Source organism: Entelurus aequoreus, linkage group LG15, assembly GCF_033978785.1.
Source record: "Entelurus aequoreus isolate RoL-2023_Sb linkage group LG15, RoL_Eaeq_v1.1, whole genome shotgun sequence".
NCBI lineage: Eukaryota > Metazoa > Chordata > Actinopteri > Syngnathiformes > Syngnathidae > Entelurus > Entelurus aequoreus.
Genome location: NC_084745.1, coordinates 46,131,717 through 46,146,733, shown reverse-complemented (window position 1 = coordinate 46,146,733; position 15,017 = coordinate 46,131,717). Strand labels below are relative to the sequence as shown.

The 15,017-nt window shown below is 39.3% G+C and overlaps 1 long non-coding RNA gene across 1 annotated transcript in view; it reads left to right on the top strand.

Annotated features, from left to right (window-relative positions):
• The window catches only part of LOC133630212 (uncharacterized), a 58,843-nt gene that overhangs the window by 10,939 nt on the left and 32,887 nt on the right, over positions 1-15,017 (top strand). Inside the window, exons 2-3 of the long non-coding RNA XR_009821209.1 lie at positions 4,678-4,880; positions 4,955-5,106. This is a non-coding gene — a long non-coding RNA (uncharacterized LOC133630212). The remainder of the gene's footprint in view (positions 1-4,677; positions 4,881-4,954; positions 5,107-15,017) is intronic.

Here is a 15,017-nt window from a genome sequence, read left to right as displayed (position 1 = left end):
CCCACACCAAACAAGAATGACAAACACATTTTGGGAGAACATCCGCACCGTAACACATCATAAACACAACAGGACAAATACCCAGAACCCCTTGCAGCACTAACTCTTCCGGGACGCTACAATATACACCCCCCCCCCCAATCCCGCACCCCACCTCAAACCCCAATCTACATTTAAAACACTTCCTTATGGTCTAGATGTTATTTATTGGATATGACTTTCGTCCATCCATTTTCTATACCGCTTGTCCTCATAAGGGTCGCGGTTAAGCTGGAGCCTATCCCAGCTGACTGCGGGTGAGAGGCTGGTTACATGCCAAGACAAATAGACAAAAAACCATTCACACTTAGATTCACACCTATCGACAATTTAGCTTTGGTGTAAAGTTTGGTCCACAGTCATTTTTATAACCCATTTTTTGAGTTTGTCTGCAAGATGTCTGGAGCCGTTCCCAGATTACAAATGAAACCATGCCCCAAACCCTCCAAAAGTATCAGGATTTATTTTTTGAAATACATGTACACTGTTTAAATATATATCTTGAAGTTGTCAAGGCTAGTTTTTTCAGACACGGTGGAAAATAAACTATATACACATATAGATTCACCCGGTCACAACATTAGGTACACCTGCACACTCTCTGATTGATTCTGAGAGTGTATTTTAGACTTAGACTTAGACTTCCTTTTTGTTGTCATTCAAATTTGAACTTTACAGTACAGATAAGAACGAAATTTCGTTATATTAGCTCATGGTAGTGCAGAATATAAAAGCAATAAGGTGCATATATAAATAAATAAATAGGTTACTGTACAGATAAATGTATTGCACTTTTTCATATGCATCCACGTTTATGGATGTATGTTATATTGTCTTTTTTATTCCAGCGAGTTAATCCATTTTAGGGGGAGTTGAGGGAATAATTTAATTATGATGCGTTCAAGAGTATTACGGCCTGAGGAAAGAAGCTGTTACAGAACCTGGAGGTTCTGCTTCGGAGGCTGCGGAACCTCTTTCTAGAGTCCAGCAGTGAAAACAGTCCTTGGTGGGGGTGGGAGGTGTCTTTGCAGATTTTCTAAGCCCTGGTCAGGCAGCGGCTTTTTGCGATCTCCTGGATAGGAGGAAGAGGAGTCCTGATGATCTTTTCCGCCGTCCTCACCACTCTCTGGAGAGACTTCCAGTCTGAGGCATTGCCGGCTCCAGTCCAGACAGAGATGCTGTTGGTCAGTAGGCTCTCTATAGTGCCTCTGTAGAATGTGGTGAGAATGAGGGGAGGGAGCTCCGCTCTTTTCATCCGAAGCAAAAAGTGCATGCGCTGCTGAGCTCTTTTTACAAGAGCTCAGGTGTGTAGGGACCAGGTCATATTGTCAGTTATTGTCATTAATATTTTAGCAGTATTAATGTCACTGAATGTCTTAACATGTACATGCCACGATTAAGTGAAAGTAATAATTATTAATCATCATAACTTGGTTGATAGCTTGTCTTAATTTCCAAATAACAACGTCCACATTGCTGTGACACCACGGCGTAACCAGGCTGCAAAACCCCGGGAACAGAGTTATCCAAAACTGTGTGCAAGCTCACACCAAAATGCATGAACCTTATGTTTTGACAATTTGGCATTGTTTGAGTATCCAACAGTGTAACAATATTTCCAGTCAGAAAAGACATCCTTCATAGGTCGCCTTGAATGTTTTTCAATTTCATAAAATCACAAGTTGATACAATATATTTAAAAAAATAGAGATGTCCGATAATATCGGCCGTTATCGGTATCGTTTTTCTAAAATGTTTTATTTTTTTATTAAATCAACATAAAAAACACAAGATACACTTACAATTAGTGCACCAACCCAAAAAAACTCCCTCCCCCCATTTACACTCATTCACACTCATTGGTCCACCAATAGTACTAACCTTTAACAGTTAATTTTACTCATTTTCATTAATTACTAGTTTCTATGTAACTTTTTATATTGTTTTACTTTCTTTTTTATTCAAGTAAATGTTTTTAATTTATTTATCTTATTTTATTACTATTTTTAAAAAGGACCTTATCTTCACCATACTTGGTTGTCCAAATTAGGCATAATAATGTGTTAATTCCACGACTGTATGTATCGGTATCGGTTGATATCGGTATCGGTAATTAAGAGTTGGACAATATCGGAATATCGGATTTCGGCAAAAAAGCCAATATCGGACATCCCTAATAAAAAAGATGCTTCAAAACGTTGCAACTTTTGCCCCTTCTTAATGAAAAAGCTGGTGCAAAGTGTGTTTTGTGTTCATATTTTTTGGTGTCTGAAACGGATCAATGCTTCGGTTTTCGTACGTCTTCGCCGGACATTTTTCGAATTAAAATTGAGGGACTTCAGCGAATGCATTTAGAAAAACTTAAAAATGTTTCACTGTTACCTGCTGTCATTGTCACGGATCAGCAGTAAGAGCACAATTCTATCTTAATGTCTTTCCGCACAAAAAGCAGTAATGTGAATAACGGCGGAAGAGAAGGTGGGCGGCCATTGGCGGTCGGTGCACGCTGGCATTTACTACCGTAGAGGAAGCAGAAGATGTCAGTGAAGCTGTCAGTGCTGAATGAGGGCAATTAGCTCTTGTGGGGGCCTGATTACATTAGGGCCAGGATGTCAGAGGTGCTGATTGCCAGCGTGTGTTTGAGGTTTCATGCTTGGTCAACCTTCTCCAGTTAATCATTAATAAAAGTCCCATCATCCGCATGTGTATGTGTGTGTCTTGACACTGTGCTTACTTACCGGCCTAAAGTATTTGAAGCAATCAATTACCAATAATTGTTCTTCTTTAGCATGACTAGCACCAGTGTCCATTATTTCTTCTAATTCTAACAAGGCATTGCGATTTAGATGAAAGCAAAATAATTCCAATTGCAATCCAAAGTGCTTTTAATTTTCCTCACTTTTCTCTTAAATCCTGCCCTTCGTCTTTCCATCATTATTGGATATCTGTACAAAATAATTAGCTCTCTGTGGAAGATTAATCACTGCAGGAGTGGACGGGATAGCTTTACAAGAGGCTAAGGGGAGCAAATTGCATCCCGGCCTTGATTTACTGCTCCGATCCGCAAGAAAAAAGGTTTCCGTTTGTCTTGCCAACCTTGCGTTTTTCATAAATATCTTGAAAGTCTCTGAGTTTAACACAATTTAAAAGTATTAACATGACTCAGGACCCCAAATAGATTTTAAGTGGTTTGCTAATTATGTGGGTGCCGTGTAATGTCATTTTAATTGTTAGCATTGAATATTTGGTGTCATTTTACGCCAAATATCCTTTCCCATGTAGCACCATGTCTCTAATGGGGCTTACTGTCATGGCAGTATACACAGATGAGCACAAGACCCTCAAATGCTTTCATACACTTGCTGTGATTTCGATGAGTTTTATGTAAGAGTAACAAAAGCACACTGAGCCTGGATCTGGTTTAGCCCGAGATTCTTTTAATCAGCACCAAAATGAAATGATCCGGCCATTATTCATCACACATACACCGCCACATGCCTTGACTTTGTTTATTAGCGCCTCATTCCGTGATTGAAAAGAGGTTGTAAATCAGCGTGTCAGCTGGCATTTAGTGCTTTGTTTCCCATTTCAATCAAACACCCGCATCACTTGTTATGAGCCCACTGCACCACTTCCAGCTTCTCTCCTGAGCCTTGTACCGCTGACAGATGGCGCGTGGCGGCCGCAAGCAATTTTTCAAACCTCGTCCGCCTTCCACTCGCCCGGGTCAGCTCGTTTTTCAGGAGGGGGGAGTTTCAAATTGTTTCTGGTTGATTTGAGGGATGAACACGTTTGCTTTCCTCCACCTGATGACTAGATGGCCCATTGAAACAAAGCATTCTAGCCGTTAGTCCTCAGACAAGAAGTCTTTTATATACAGGCGAGCTTCATCTTACGCCTGCTTGTGTATTTATCACATTATTGCCACCTGTCCCTACCCACTGTGTGAAAAAGTTATGCAGTTTAAGAGCATACACACATTTAAACAAAGACAGTGTCGCACCTCGGTGCAACACAGCTCGTTGAAGCGAGGTATGCGGGCCCTCCTCTGTGTTATCATGTCATTCCCTGTGAGTATGGAAGCACGTTTGACACCGTGAGGTCACAGCGAGTGTAGCCCCGCTCCCCTCCTCCCTCTCATCTATTGTCTCGATCCCTTGGCCATTAAGTTAAATGGGGCTCCACCAGGAAGCTGCAGGCCTGTTTATGACCCGAGCTGGGTACCCTTGGCCAGCAACCAGTTTACTAATGGAAGGTGCTTCGCCTAAATAAAGCTTAATGGCTCATTTAATCTCTTTTGGGCCCTGGCGAGGTATAGAAGGGGAGCAGAGAAACCAAGAAAATTCCAGGAATGAAATGTTAGTTAACAGAGTCATTTATTTTCCTTGCGTCCTCTCTGCTTAACGGGCAAAAGTTAAGAGCAGACATAACACACGGATTGGTCATTTTACACTTTTGTCACTGGCTTTTGAAAGCCCTGCTATTCACCACAGATGATTAATGTTGACATTGAACATGGCCCCTTCTTTCTCCACAGGCTTAGCCTTCAATGTTTCCAACCTCAGCTCCGTGGTTCCGTTTCTACAGCTGATTTCCAGATAACTGCAATCGCGTCATTCCTCTCTTCTACCTCTTTAGCCACTCGCTCATCTCTGCGCTTGACAGCCTGTAGCTGCACCCGCAATCTTGCTGCTGCTCCTGCCGGCTCTGGCAGCCCCGGGCGAGCTGACTGTAACCCACAAGCGATCATCCTGTCAGATCAAGCCTGGCTCCACGCCCCCAGGGACCAGACTTGCCTCCCAAACACGGACAACCGCTCCAAGGCTGCTATGCTAACCTTGGTATGTTATATGTAGCATGTTACATTGTCTTGAAAAGGTCTTCGGCCCAGTATGTTCACCTGCCTCCTGAATAGGTCAAACGCAGTCCTCCATAATGCCCTTTACTCTGTTGGAGCTGGTGACGCTGTCTTGCTGCCTGAGGGACGCATGCCTCTGCATCATCCAGCTGGCCTACCCAGAGACCAAAACGGAACACCGCGAAGAGTATATGGCGGACTTCCACAGGGTAAGTGTCTAAACCGGGGGACGGCAACCCAAAATGTTGAAAGAGCCATACTGGACCAAAAATAAAAATCTATTTGGAGCCGCAAAAAATTAAACACCTTCTATAAGTGATATAATGAAGCCAACATGTGATATAAGTGTCTATCTTAGCTATATTAGCCTACTATCAAAATGACTATGTGTCGCAGGCTGACACAAATCTTCGTTGATAATATTATTGTACCCATTTTTACAACATTGGACAACATTAGTAAAACGCAGGTTTCTCAGGGGGTGAGATAACTCCTCTAAATTACTGGCTTACAATGGCCAAAGGTATAGATGTGTGTCCAAGTTAAAGGAAGGTCTTCTTCGAATGGATTTATAACAGACCTGGGCAATTATTTTGACTCGGGGGCCATATTTAGAGAAAACAATGTGTCTGGGGGCCGGTATATCTATTTTTGGGGACACTAATACAAAACTTCACAATAATGTCTGATTGAATGCTAAAAACGTTAGACAGACCACCTTAAAAAACGTAATGTAATTTTACATTTTTCTATGAAGGATAAAACACTGAATATTGACAAAATATGAATGTCACACCCTCTTTCGATCGACATATTTTACAATCAAGTGAAACGCAACAAAAATGCAACAAACAGTGAAATATGAACGCGAAGGGTACAAAATAAACCCACCTACAATCTGATACATCACTAAGCTTTAGAACTTTGTTGTGAAAAGCTCCTTCCGCGTCTGTGGAAACGCTCCCCGCCCACACTGCTTGGTGCCTCGCCTGAGCTACTGTGATGTAGATTACCATAGTAACTAATTAGATGACCATAATAACTAATTAGATTACCATAGTAACTAGTATATCATGCAAAAGCAAAGATTCCAACCATTGAAATACTTTGTATAGTTCAAGACTTACGGTCATTAGAAAACATGACTGCACATCATAATGGCAGCTACACTTTCCATCTTAAAGATCTAAAAAAATTATTTGGGAATGTCCGGCGGGCCATATTGAAAAGCTTAATAAGCTGCATGTGGCCCCCGGGCCTTAATTTGCCCAGGTCTGATTTATAACAATCTATGCAAGCTGGGTAACGTTTGCTGTGGTCTGGAACAACATGGCACACAAACCACTATCAGAAATGCAGTCAATATTACATACAGATAATATGTCATGAAAAATACAGATATTAATTAAATACACAGAGGACATAGGAAATTAAATGACCTCAAATATACCTGCAAACGAGGCATAATGATGCAATACGTACATAAAGCTAGCCTAAATAGCATGTTGGTATCAATTAGCTTGCAGTCATGCACTGACCAAATATGCTTGATAAGCACTGCACACAAGTCAGTAACATCAACAAAGTTCACCTTTGTGCAATCACACACAGCATAAAATATTTGGTGGACAAAATGAGACAAAGAAGGAGTGGCATAAAATATGTCTTTCTCTGGCATCGTTGAAGAAAGTTATACATGTAAACAAACTACGGTGAGTTCAAAATTAGTAGGGCAAAACAGCGCTCGCCAAATACTCTCATCAGAGAATCATGTTTAATATAAACAGTGGGATTTCTAACAATTAGGGATGTTTGTGTCATGTTGTCCTCCTACAGAAACCCTATTAAAACAAAATAATATTTCCCCCGCCCATCTTTTTCTATTTTCATACATTTTTGAAAAAGCTCCAAGGAGCCAGTAGAGCGGCGCTAAAGAGCCGCAGGTTGCTGACCCCCGGTCTAAACAGACAATTTACAGACAATTTTATATGACATTATTGTTTATGGACAGGGACACACAGTTAAAATATACATCATTATATCATATACAAAATTCAGTAAAATACAATTCATTTCAAAATCAACCCACCCAATACCAATTTAAAATTCCATACCAACCTACCGACAGGTTGACATTTATAAAGAAGGAATCTTTAAATCCACCAAATCCTATATCCTATTATTAAAATTTTATTAAAAGTTGCATCTTGAAGATTTGCAATAATCTTATCATACATACAGAGGTCAAGCCCAAAATGATGTGACTAATGTAAAATCCTCAGCCATGTGGGGTGTGCTAAATATAATAAGCACAACGCAGCAATAAATTTTGCTTAAAACGCAGCTTTATTCAATTGGCGTCACGCGGCCCGCCAAACTTTTTCTTTTGGCCCGCCGAACATCACCCAGATAGGCTCGATGAAACCATTAAAACTAAGGATGCTTATGTATGCAGCACTCCCGCCACCCCACTGGGGGAAACAGCGAGGCAAATGTGTCACAATGGGGTGCCAGTGGGTTGAGTAGAAGAAGACTACTCATTCAACCCTGAAAAAGATCTAAATAAATTGCAAAAGTCAGGCTTTTAACAATGACTGGACAACAAAGTATGAATGTTCTGCCCAGCGCGTAAGCTTTATCACAAAACGTGGTCAAACATTTATAATTAGATATTGTGCATAAAGATATTTAGTTTTTCTATTGAAATTGCTGACTTTGTGATTTATTTTTTATTCGTTGTCGTGTTGTTTTTTTGTCCGAGAGTGATTCTGGCGATCAAAGCTCGTTAAATACATGTAGCGAAAATTTTGACCAGTAGAGGGCAATGACGCTACACTTTAATTTAGTTTTTAACAGTCACATTCATTGTGTGCAATGTTTGATGTAGATGTTTAATTTTTATATGTGTAAACATTTGTAGTTTGTCTGTGTGTTTAGTCTTACAAACTTAACTGAAGAAAGAAGTGTAAAGAAATAAAACTGAGGAAGGAAAATAATTCAAAAGAAGGGACATCAATCCTCAAAACTTCTGGAGCTTCTGTTGCTTCATGCTGTTAACTATCTTGCAACCTGCACACTCTGGAAACAGGTAGCAAGGGCAGAATAATGAATTTGTTGACAGTGCAGTGTTTGATGGATTGATTGAGACTTGTATTAGTAGATTGCACAGTACACTACATATTCCGTACAATTGACCACTATATGGTAACACCTGAATACGTTTTTCAACTTGTTTAAGTCGGGGTCCATGTTAATCAATTCATTGTGTGAAAGTTGATGTTTACTTTGTAATTAAATAAACACTGTCTTAAAGGAATATAACCTGCGAAGGCACTTTCTCTTTCTTGTCCGGCTCCTGAGCCCTTGGGCTCTTGAAACTGCGGGCCTCTTCGTTATGTAGTTGAATATCCCTGGTCTAGACCAGGGGTCGGCAACCCAAAATGTTGAAAGAGCCATATTGGACCAAAAATACAAAAACAAATCTGTCTGGAGCCGCAACAAATTAAAAGCCATATTACATACAGATAGTGTGTCATGAGATATACATTGAATTGAGATGACTTAAAGGAAACTAAATGAGCTCAAATATAGCTACAAATGAGGCATAATGATGCAATATGTACATATAGCTAGCCTAAATAGCATGTTAGCATCGATTACCTTGCAGTCATGCAGTGACCAAATATGTTTGATTAGCACTCCACACAAGTCAATAACATCAACAAAACTCACCTTTGTGTATTCACGCACAACGTTAAAAGTTTGGTGGACAAAATGAGACAGAAAAGAAGTGGTATAAAACACGTCCTAGAAAGTCGGAGAAAGTTATACATGTAAACAAACTACGGTGAGTTCAAGGACCGCCAAAATTAGTAGGACAAAACAGTGCTCGCCAAATACTCGAATCAGTGAAGCATGTTTAACACAAACAGTGTGCTTTATAACAATTAGGGAGGTTTGTGTCATGTTTGTCCTCCTACAGAAACCATATTAAAACAAATTTTTTTTTTTTTTTCCCCTCATCTTTTTCCATTTTTCATACATTTTTGAAAAAGCTTCAGAGAGCCACTAGGGCGGCGCTAAAGAGCCGCATATGGCTGTAGAACCGCGGGTTGCCGACCCCTGGTCTAGACCAACACGGCCAATATATACCAATATATCAAAACAAACAATACTGTGCTTATAAATATCCTTTGTATAAATAACAATAGTCGACTATTTCACATTTTAAAAAGAACAGCAATAGAGTGGAGCCTTTCAAGTATATAAAACAAACAATATTGTTATTACCGTAAATTCCAGACTATAAGATGCTACTTTTTTCCAACGCTTTGCATCCTGCGGCTTATAAAACAGTGCGGCCCTCATGTTGGCCCGGCGATGAGGTGGCGACTTGTCATGGGTGTACACCGCCTTCCGCCCAAATGCAGCTGAGATAGGCGCCAGCACCCCCCGCGACCCCGAAAGGGACAAGCGGTAGAAAATGGATGGATGGATGGATGCTAACACGTTTACAAGTGTCGATTTGAGTCGTATTAACATACAATGGAATTATTTTTGTATTGTTTACATTTTCGTAAATTCACCAAAACGTCACCGTGGACTTTTTGAGTCTGTTTTGCTGATTGGAGAGCGAGCTTCTTCAGCAAGTGGGTCCATGACGATGACTTCTGTTTTGTTTGATCATCTGTTTTACTGCCATGTTACAGACACCGTTTGGAAACAGTTAAGGTATAAATAAACATTTACAAAATCTTTCTGTTTAAATAACACATATATCTGCGGCTAATCCATGGAAAAAAAATTTTTTTTCTAGAATTTAGTGGGTGAGGCTTACATACGGCTGCTTTATAGACCGGAAAATACGGTAATATTGTTTCAATATGGTGGTAGTGTGACGCCACCATGTAATTTGTAATGAATTAGGCTAATAAAAGGCTTAAACGTATAGGTAAATAATCATCTGTGTTTTTATTCAGTATAAACATTTCAGCTTTTTTCTCATTACGTAACGCTTTTTTGCTCTGTTTTCCCATTTTGCTGTTAATTTTGTTTCTACATGTGCCACGGGCCCATTAAAAAGCTGCAGTCAGCAAATGGCCTCCTCGGCCACTCTTTGCCTTCCTGCAGAAATACGTAAATCAGTGGTGTTGGTAGTGTTGCCAAACGAAAGAAGAGTGTTTTCTTCCCACTTGTAGAAGTGATAAAGGTTGGGTTGCACGCTTATGGAGGTTTTCTGCTAGCTGTGGTACTGCACATGCCCCAGGCTTGTGGTGGCGGATCTTTGCTCTCACACTAAACCTTCATGATCGTTTGTATTTGATTGCAGAATAAATGCATGACGCAAGATACACCTTTTTCACTGTTAATATGTACCGTATTTTTCCGAGCATAGGTCGCACCGGAGTATAAGTCGCACCTGCCGAAAATGCATAATAAAGAAGGAAAAAAACATATATAAGTCGCACTGGAGTATAAGTCGCATTTTTTGGGGAAATTTATTTGATAAAACCCAACACCAAGAATAGACATTTGAAAGGCAATTTAAAATAAATAAAGAATAGTGAACAGCAGGCTGAATAAGTGTACGTTATATGAGGCATAAATAACCAACTGAGAACGTGCCTGGTATGTTAACGTAACATATTATGGTAAGAGTCATTCAAATACACTACCGTTCAAAAGTTTGGGGTCACATTGAAATGTCCTTATTTTTGAAGGAAAAGCACTGTACTTTTCAATGAAGATAACTTTAAACTAGACTTAACTTTAAAGAAATACACTCTATACATTGCTAATGTGGTAAATGACTATTTTAGCTGCAAATGTCTAGTTTTTGGTGCAATATCTACATAGGTGTATAGAGGCCCATTTCCAGCAACTATCACTCCAGTGTTCTAATGGTACAATGTGTTTGCTCATTGGCTCAGAAGAATAATTGATGATTAGAAAACCCTTGTGCAATCATGTTCACACATCTGAAAACAGTTTAGCTCGTTACAGAAGCTACAAAACTGACCTTCCTTTGAGCAGATTGAGTTTCTGGAGCATCACATTTGTGGGGTCAATTAAATGCTCAAAATAACCAGAAAAAGAGAACTTTCATCTGAAACTTGACAGTCTATTCTTGTTCTTAGAAATGAAGGCTATTCCAAAAAATTGTTTGGGTGACTCCAAACTTTTGAACGGTAGTGTACATTTTTATCTCATTGGAAAATGTTAACTTTTATAAGCGTTTAAATCACTGTTGTTAACGTGATCTTGTGTTTACGTTCACGAGTAGTACTGTATGATGTTACTGTATGGATTCCAACAAGAAAGACCATGAAGACTTCTCAAAATGATAAAGGACAAGCTGTAAAAATGGATTATTAATCTACTTGTTCATTTACTGTTAATATCTGGTTATTTTTCGTTGTAACATGTTCTATTTACACTTCGGTTAAAATTTTATAATTACTTATTCTTCTGTTGTTCGGATACTTTACATTAGTTTTGGGTGACACCACAAATGTAGGTATCGATTCGATACCAAGTAGTTACAAGGTCATACATTGGTCATAATTTAAGTTCTCATGTGTCCAGGGAAATATTTCCTGAGTTTATGAATATAATATTAATTTAAAAGAAAAAAGATTTTGTGACGATAAAAAATATTGATGTAATCAATATAGTATTGACTAGATACGCTCCTGTACTTGGTATCATTACAGTGGATGTTAGGTGTAGTTCCACCCATGGCATTTGTTTACATTGTGACGCCGGTGAGCAACAGTGTGTAGTGAAGCATGTTTAGCTATTCCTCTGCAGGGAGGAATAGCTAAAGGGATGATACTTGTAAGAAACGTACTTTATTTGTCACCATGGAGACAAGGATTAGTGATTTAGAAGTAGTAAAACACTGCTGATTGCGAATGGACATTCGTCGCTAACTAGCTAGCAATGTCTTAAAGCACCTCTTCCTGTGGGCGTTTCAGTGTTGTAACTTCACCTATATCGTTAGTTTTTAAGCCAAAATGCGTCGATTTTGTAAGTACTCCGTGATTGTGCGCTGCCGAACATGCTCCTCTGCTCATAAAACCAGCAATGTCACGAGGTGACGACGACGTGGCGTCATGCCTATAAAAAAAAAAATTATGGCGAACCGGTACTTGTGAACATCAAGGATGACATCAGCGCACGTTATTTTTGCTGAAGCACAGCAGCAATTGGGCGGCGCTTTCTGCAGTCTTTTGGCTTCATGCCGCCCAGGATACATCGTGGTCATCGATGTTGCTTAAGATGATTTGGCAGTGACGAAGAGTGCAGCTCTGGAGGTTGTTCATTGGCTGTTTAACCAGAGGAACCGTGGCAGGAAATAGACTTTCCCCTCAACGTGTGTCTCTATTTTCTGACTCGGAACAAGTGGTGATGTGATTATCTGATAGAAGGTAAAAAGTGACCACTTAAGAAGCTGCTCAAAAGCCTCCTGTCAGCTAAAATTACCCATTAAAGAAGTGGGTAGCAGGGAAAGTGCATTTTCCAAATTGAACAGTGGGATTTACAGTCAGTTTAACGCTGCTGACCCTTAACACGCTAATGTTTGTTTGGTGTCATCAGCCATCCCTCCCCATCTTTTATCGCCTCCATTGTCGAGCTATCTATTTAATTGAAGGAAGTTAATTGAATGAAAATGATCAACTAAGCTTGTATTAATATTGCTAATGGAACTTTCTTCTTGGCCATGTTTGGAGAACAATGTCACGGTGGAGTTTGGGAAAGGCCCATTAAGGCTTGCACTTAACCCGATGGGCTAATCAAGGAATGCTTATTCATTCTCGGAGTCAGGGGCGAGCGCGCTACGAACCCATCGCCAAGCTCCTTTTACAGCATTTTGCACTTGCCGTTATTGCCGCCTTCCGTTGCCTCCCAGCAATCGGCCAGGATTGATTGTCGTCCTATGAAAATGACGCGCATTAGAAGAGAACTCTTTGATTGGGAAGTTAGACCCTAAGCATTATATGGAAGTGGTCCTGCTGTGACTGTTATGAGGGACATAAGAACTCATTTAACGGGTCTTGTGGAGGTGAGGTTAAAAGGCGGCTGTCTGTAAGCAGAGGGACAAACACAGAAGATTGTTTTCAGTAGAATGTTCACAGCCCGACAAGAATGAGTTGGATTTATATTTTCCACAATAACAATATAGGGGCAACTCGATTTAAGAACTTAATGGGTTCTTAAACAGGGTTTGTAAATGGAAAAGTTTGTATAATGAACCAAATTTCTCCCTAAGAAACAATGTAAATATGAATAATAACCCTTGACAAAAAAAACAATATTTTAGGGAAGGTTTGTACACTGTGAACACAGTGCTACTTTATATCAAACAAACAAATAAAAAGGGGGTGACGGATCAACTCTTTATGAACAAGCCAAGACAACAACAACAACAAGCTGCTGTCCTCTGTATGTGCTGCTCTGCCAACACGCGCACACACACACAAAAGTCCCTTCGGTGTCCTCACAAACGATCAGAAATCCTTAACTTTAACAACCATATTGCTACAATGATAACCATATAGAAAAGTAAAATGCACCTAAATTAACATCGGCAAAGGAGGAGCTGACGAGAAAGTAGCAGACAGACAGATGGAGAGAAGAGAGGGAACAGGGGCGAGGGGACGTGTGTGTGTGTGTGTGTGTGTGTGTGTGTGTGTGTGTGTGTTTGTGTGTGTGTGTGTGTGTGTGTGTGTGTGTGTGTGTGTGTGTGTGTGTACTTTGTAAGAGGTGCCGCTGAACGAGAGGCAGCACTTCTCCTCCGCTGTGAAGTAAGTCTACCTAGGCATCTTTTTCCAGAAAAGTCCGGTCTCATCATTTTAAAATAGGGTTTAAAAATGCTGTAGATTTCAGCAATAATAAGTTTTTAGGGTATCTACACATTATGTATTACATTTTTAATGCATTAATTCTTATTCTTATCTGAAAGAGGCATGATTTTCTATATGGAAAAAGGAAAAGCATTTTAAAGTTATGATTACGATTTAAAAGTTATGAAATAGGTAATGGAGGACTTATTATATGATTGCTTCATTAGTTTATATTTTAGATCAAATATAATATGGCAGTCAACTTTATATATGAGGGATCAGTCAGAAATGTGAAGGGTGCATCATGTGTACACGATGCTCCATCACTAGGGATGATGTTTGATAAGAAATTATCGAATTCGAGCCTATTATCGAATCCTCTTATCGAACCGATTCCTTATCGATTCTCTTATCGAGTGCAGATCGGTTGTTGTATATGGAAAAAACCACACAACATTTGCTTTAACAAATCACTTCACATTCTCTACTGCTCGCTACTATAGTATTACCATATCTGAGTTATTGTGGGGAAATAACTACAAATGTGCGCTACATTCGTTAACCGTGTTACAAAAAAGATCAATTAGACTGATACATAATGTTGGATATAGAGAACATACAAACACTTTATTTATTGAGTCAAAAATATTAAAGTTTGATGATTTGGTAAAATTGCAAACAGCTAAAATGATGAGGAATTAAATGATGGAATGGATTAAACAAAGAAGTTACACATTGTACTGATATGATCCAGTTTAAGAGGTTGTTCAAATTAATAGTGCTTACAAAGTACAAAGAAGAAGAATTATGAGAAATACTTTTAACCTTATTGAAAATAAGATATTCTTCATCTCAGTATATTAATAATGACTGAATTAATTAATTACATATTACAAAACTGTTGTATATACTAATTCACAGATATTTTATTATAAAAAGTCAGTAAATGATGTATATATTTGTCGGATCATATTTTGTTTAGTTATGTTCTGTTAGTTTTGGACTTCCTTAGTTGTTTTGTGCACTTCAGGGGTTTGTTTTAGTCACCATGGTTACTTATGATTTTCACCTGCCTTGTACTCGCACCTTTTGCTCATCAGAGACTCTATTTAAGCCTGCCTTTTCCGGTCACTCGTCGTGGCTTCAATGTTTGCATTTGCAACAGTTACGTTGGCATTCTGGTTTTCGAGCTCATGATTCCTGTGCTAAGTTACCTTAGCTTCTAGTATTCCTGTGCTAAGTAAGTTTTTGCTTTAGCTTCTGGTGCGAACGGC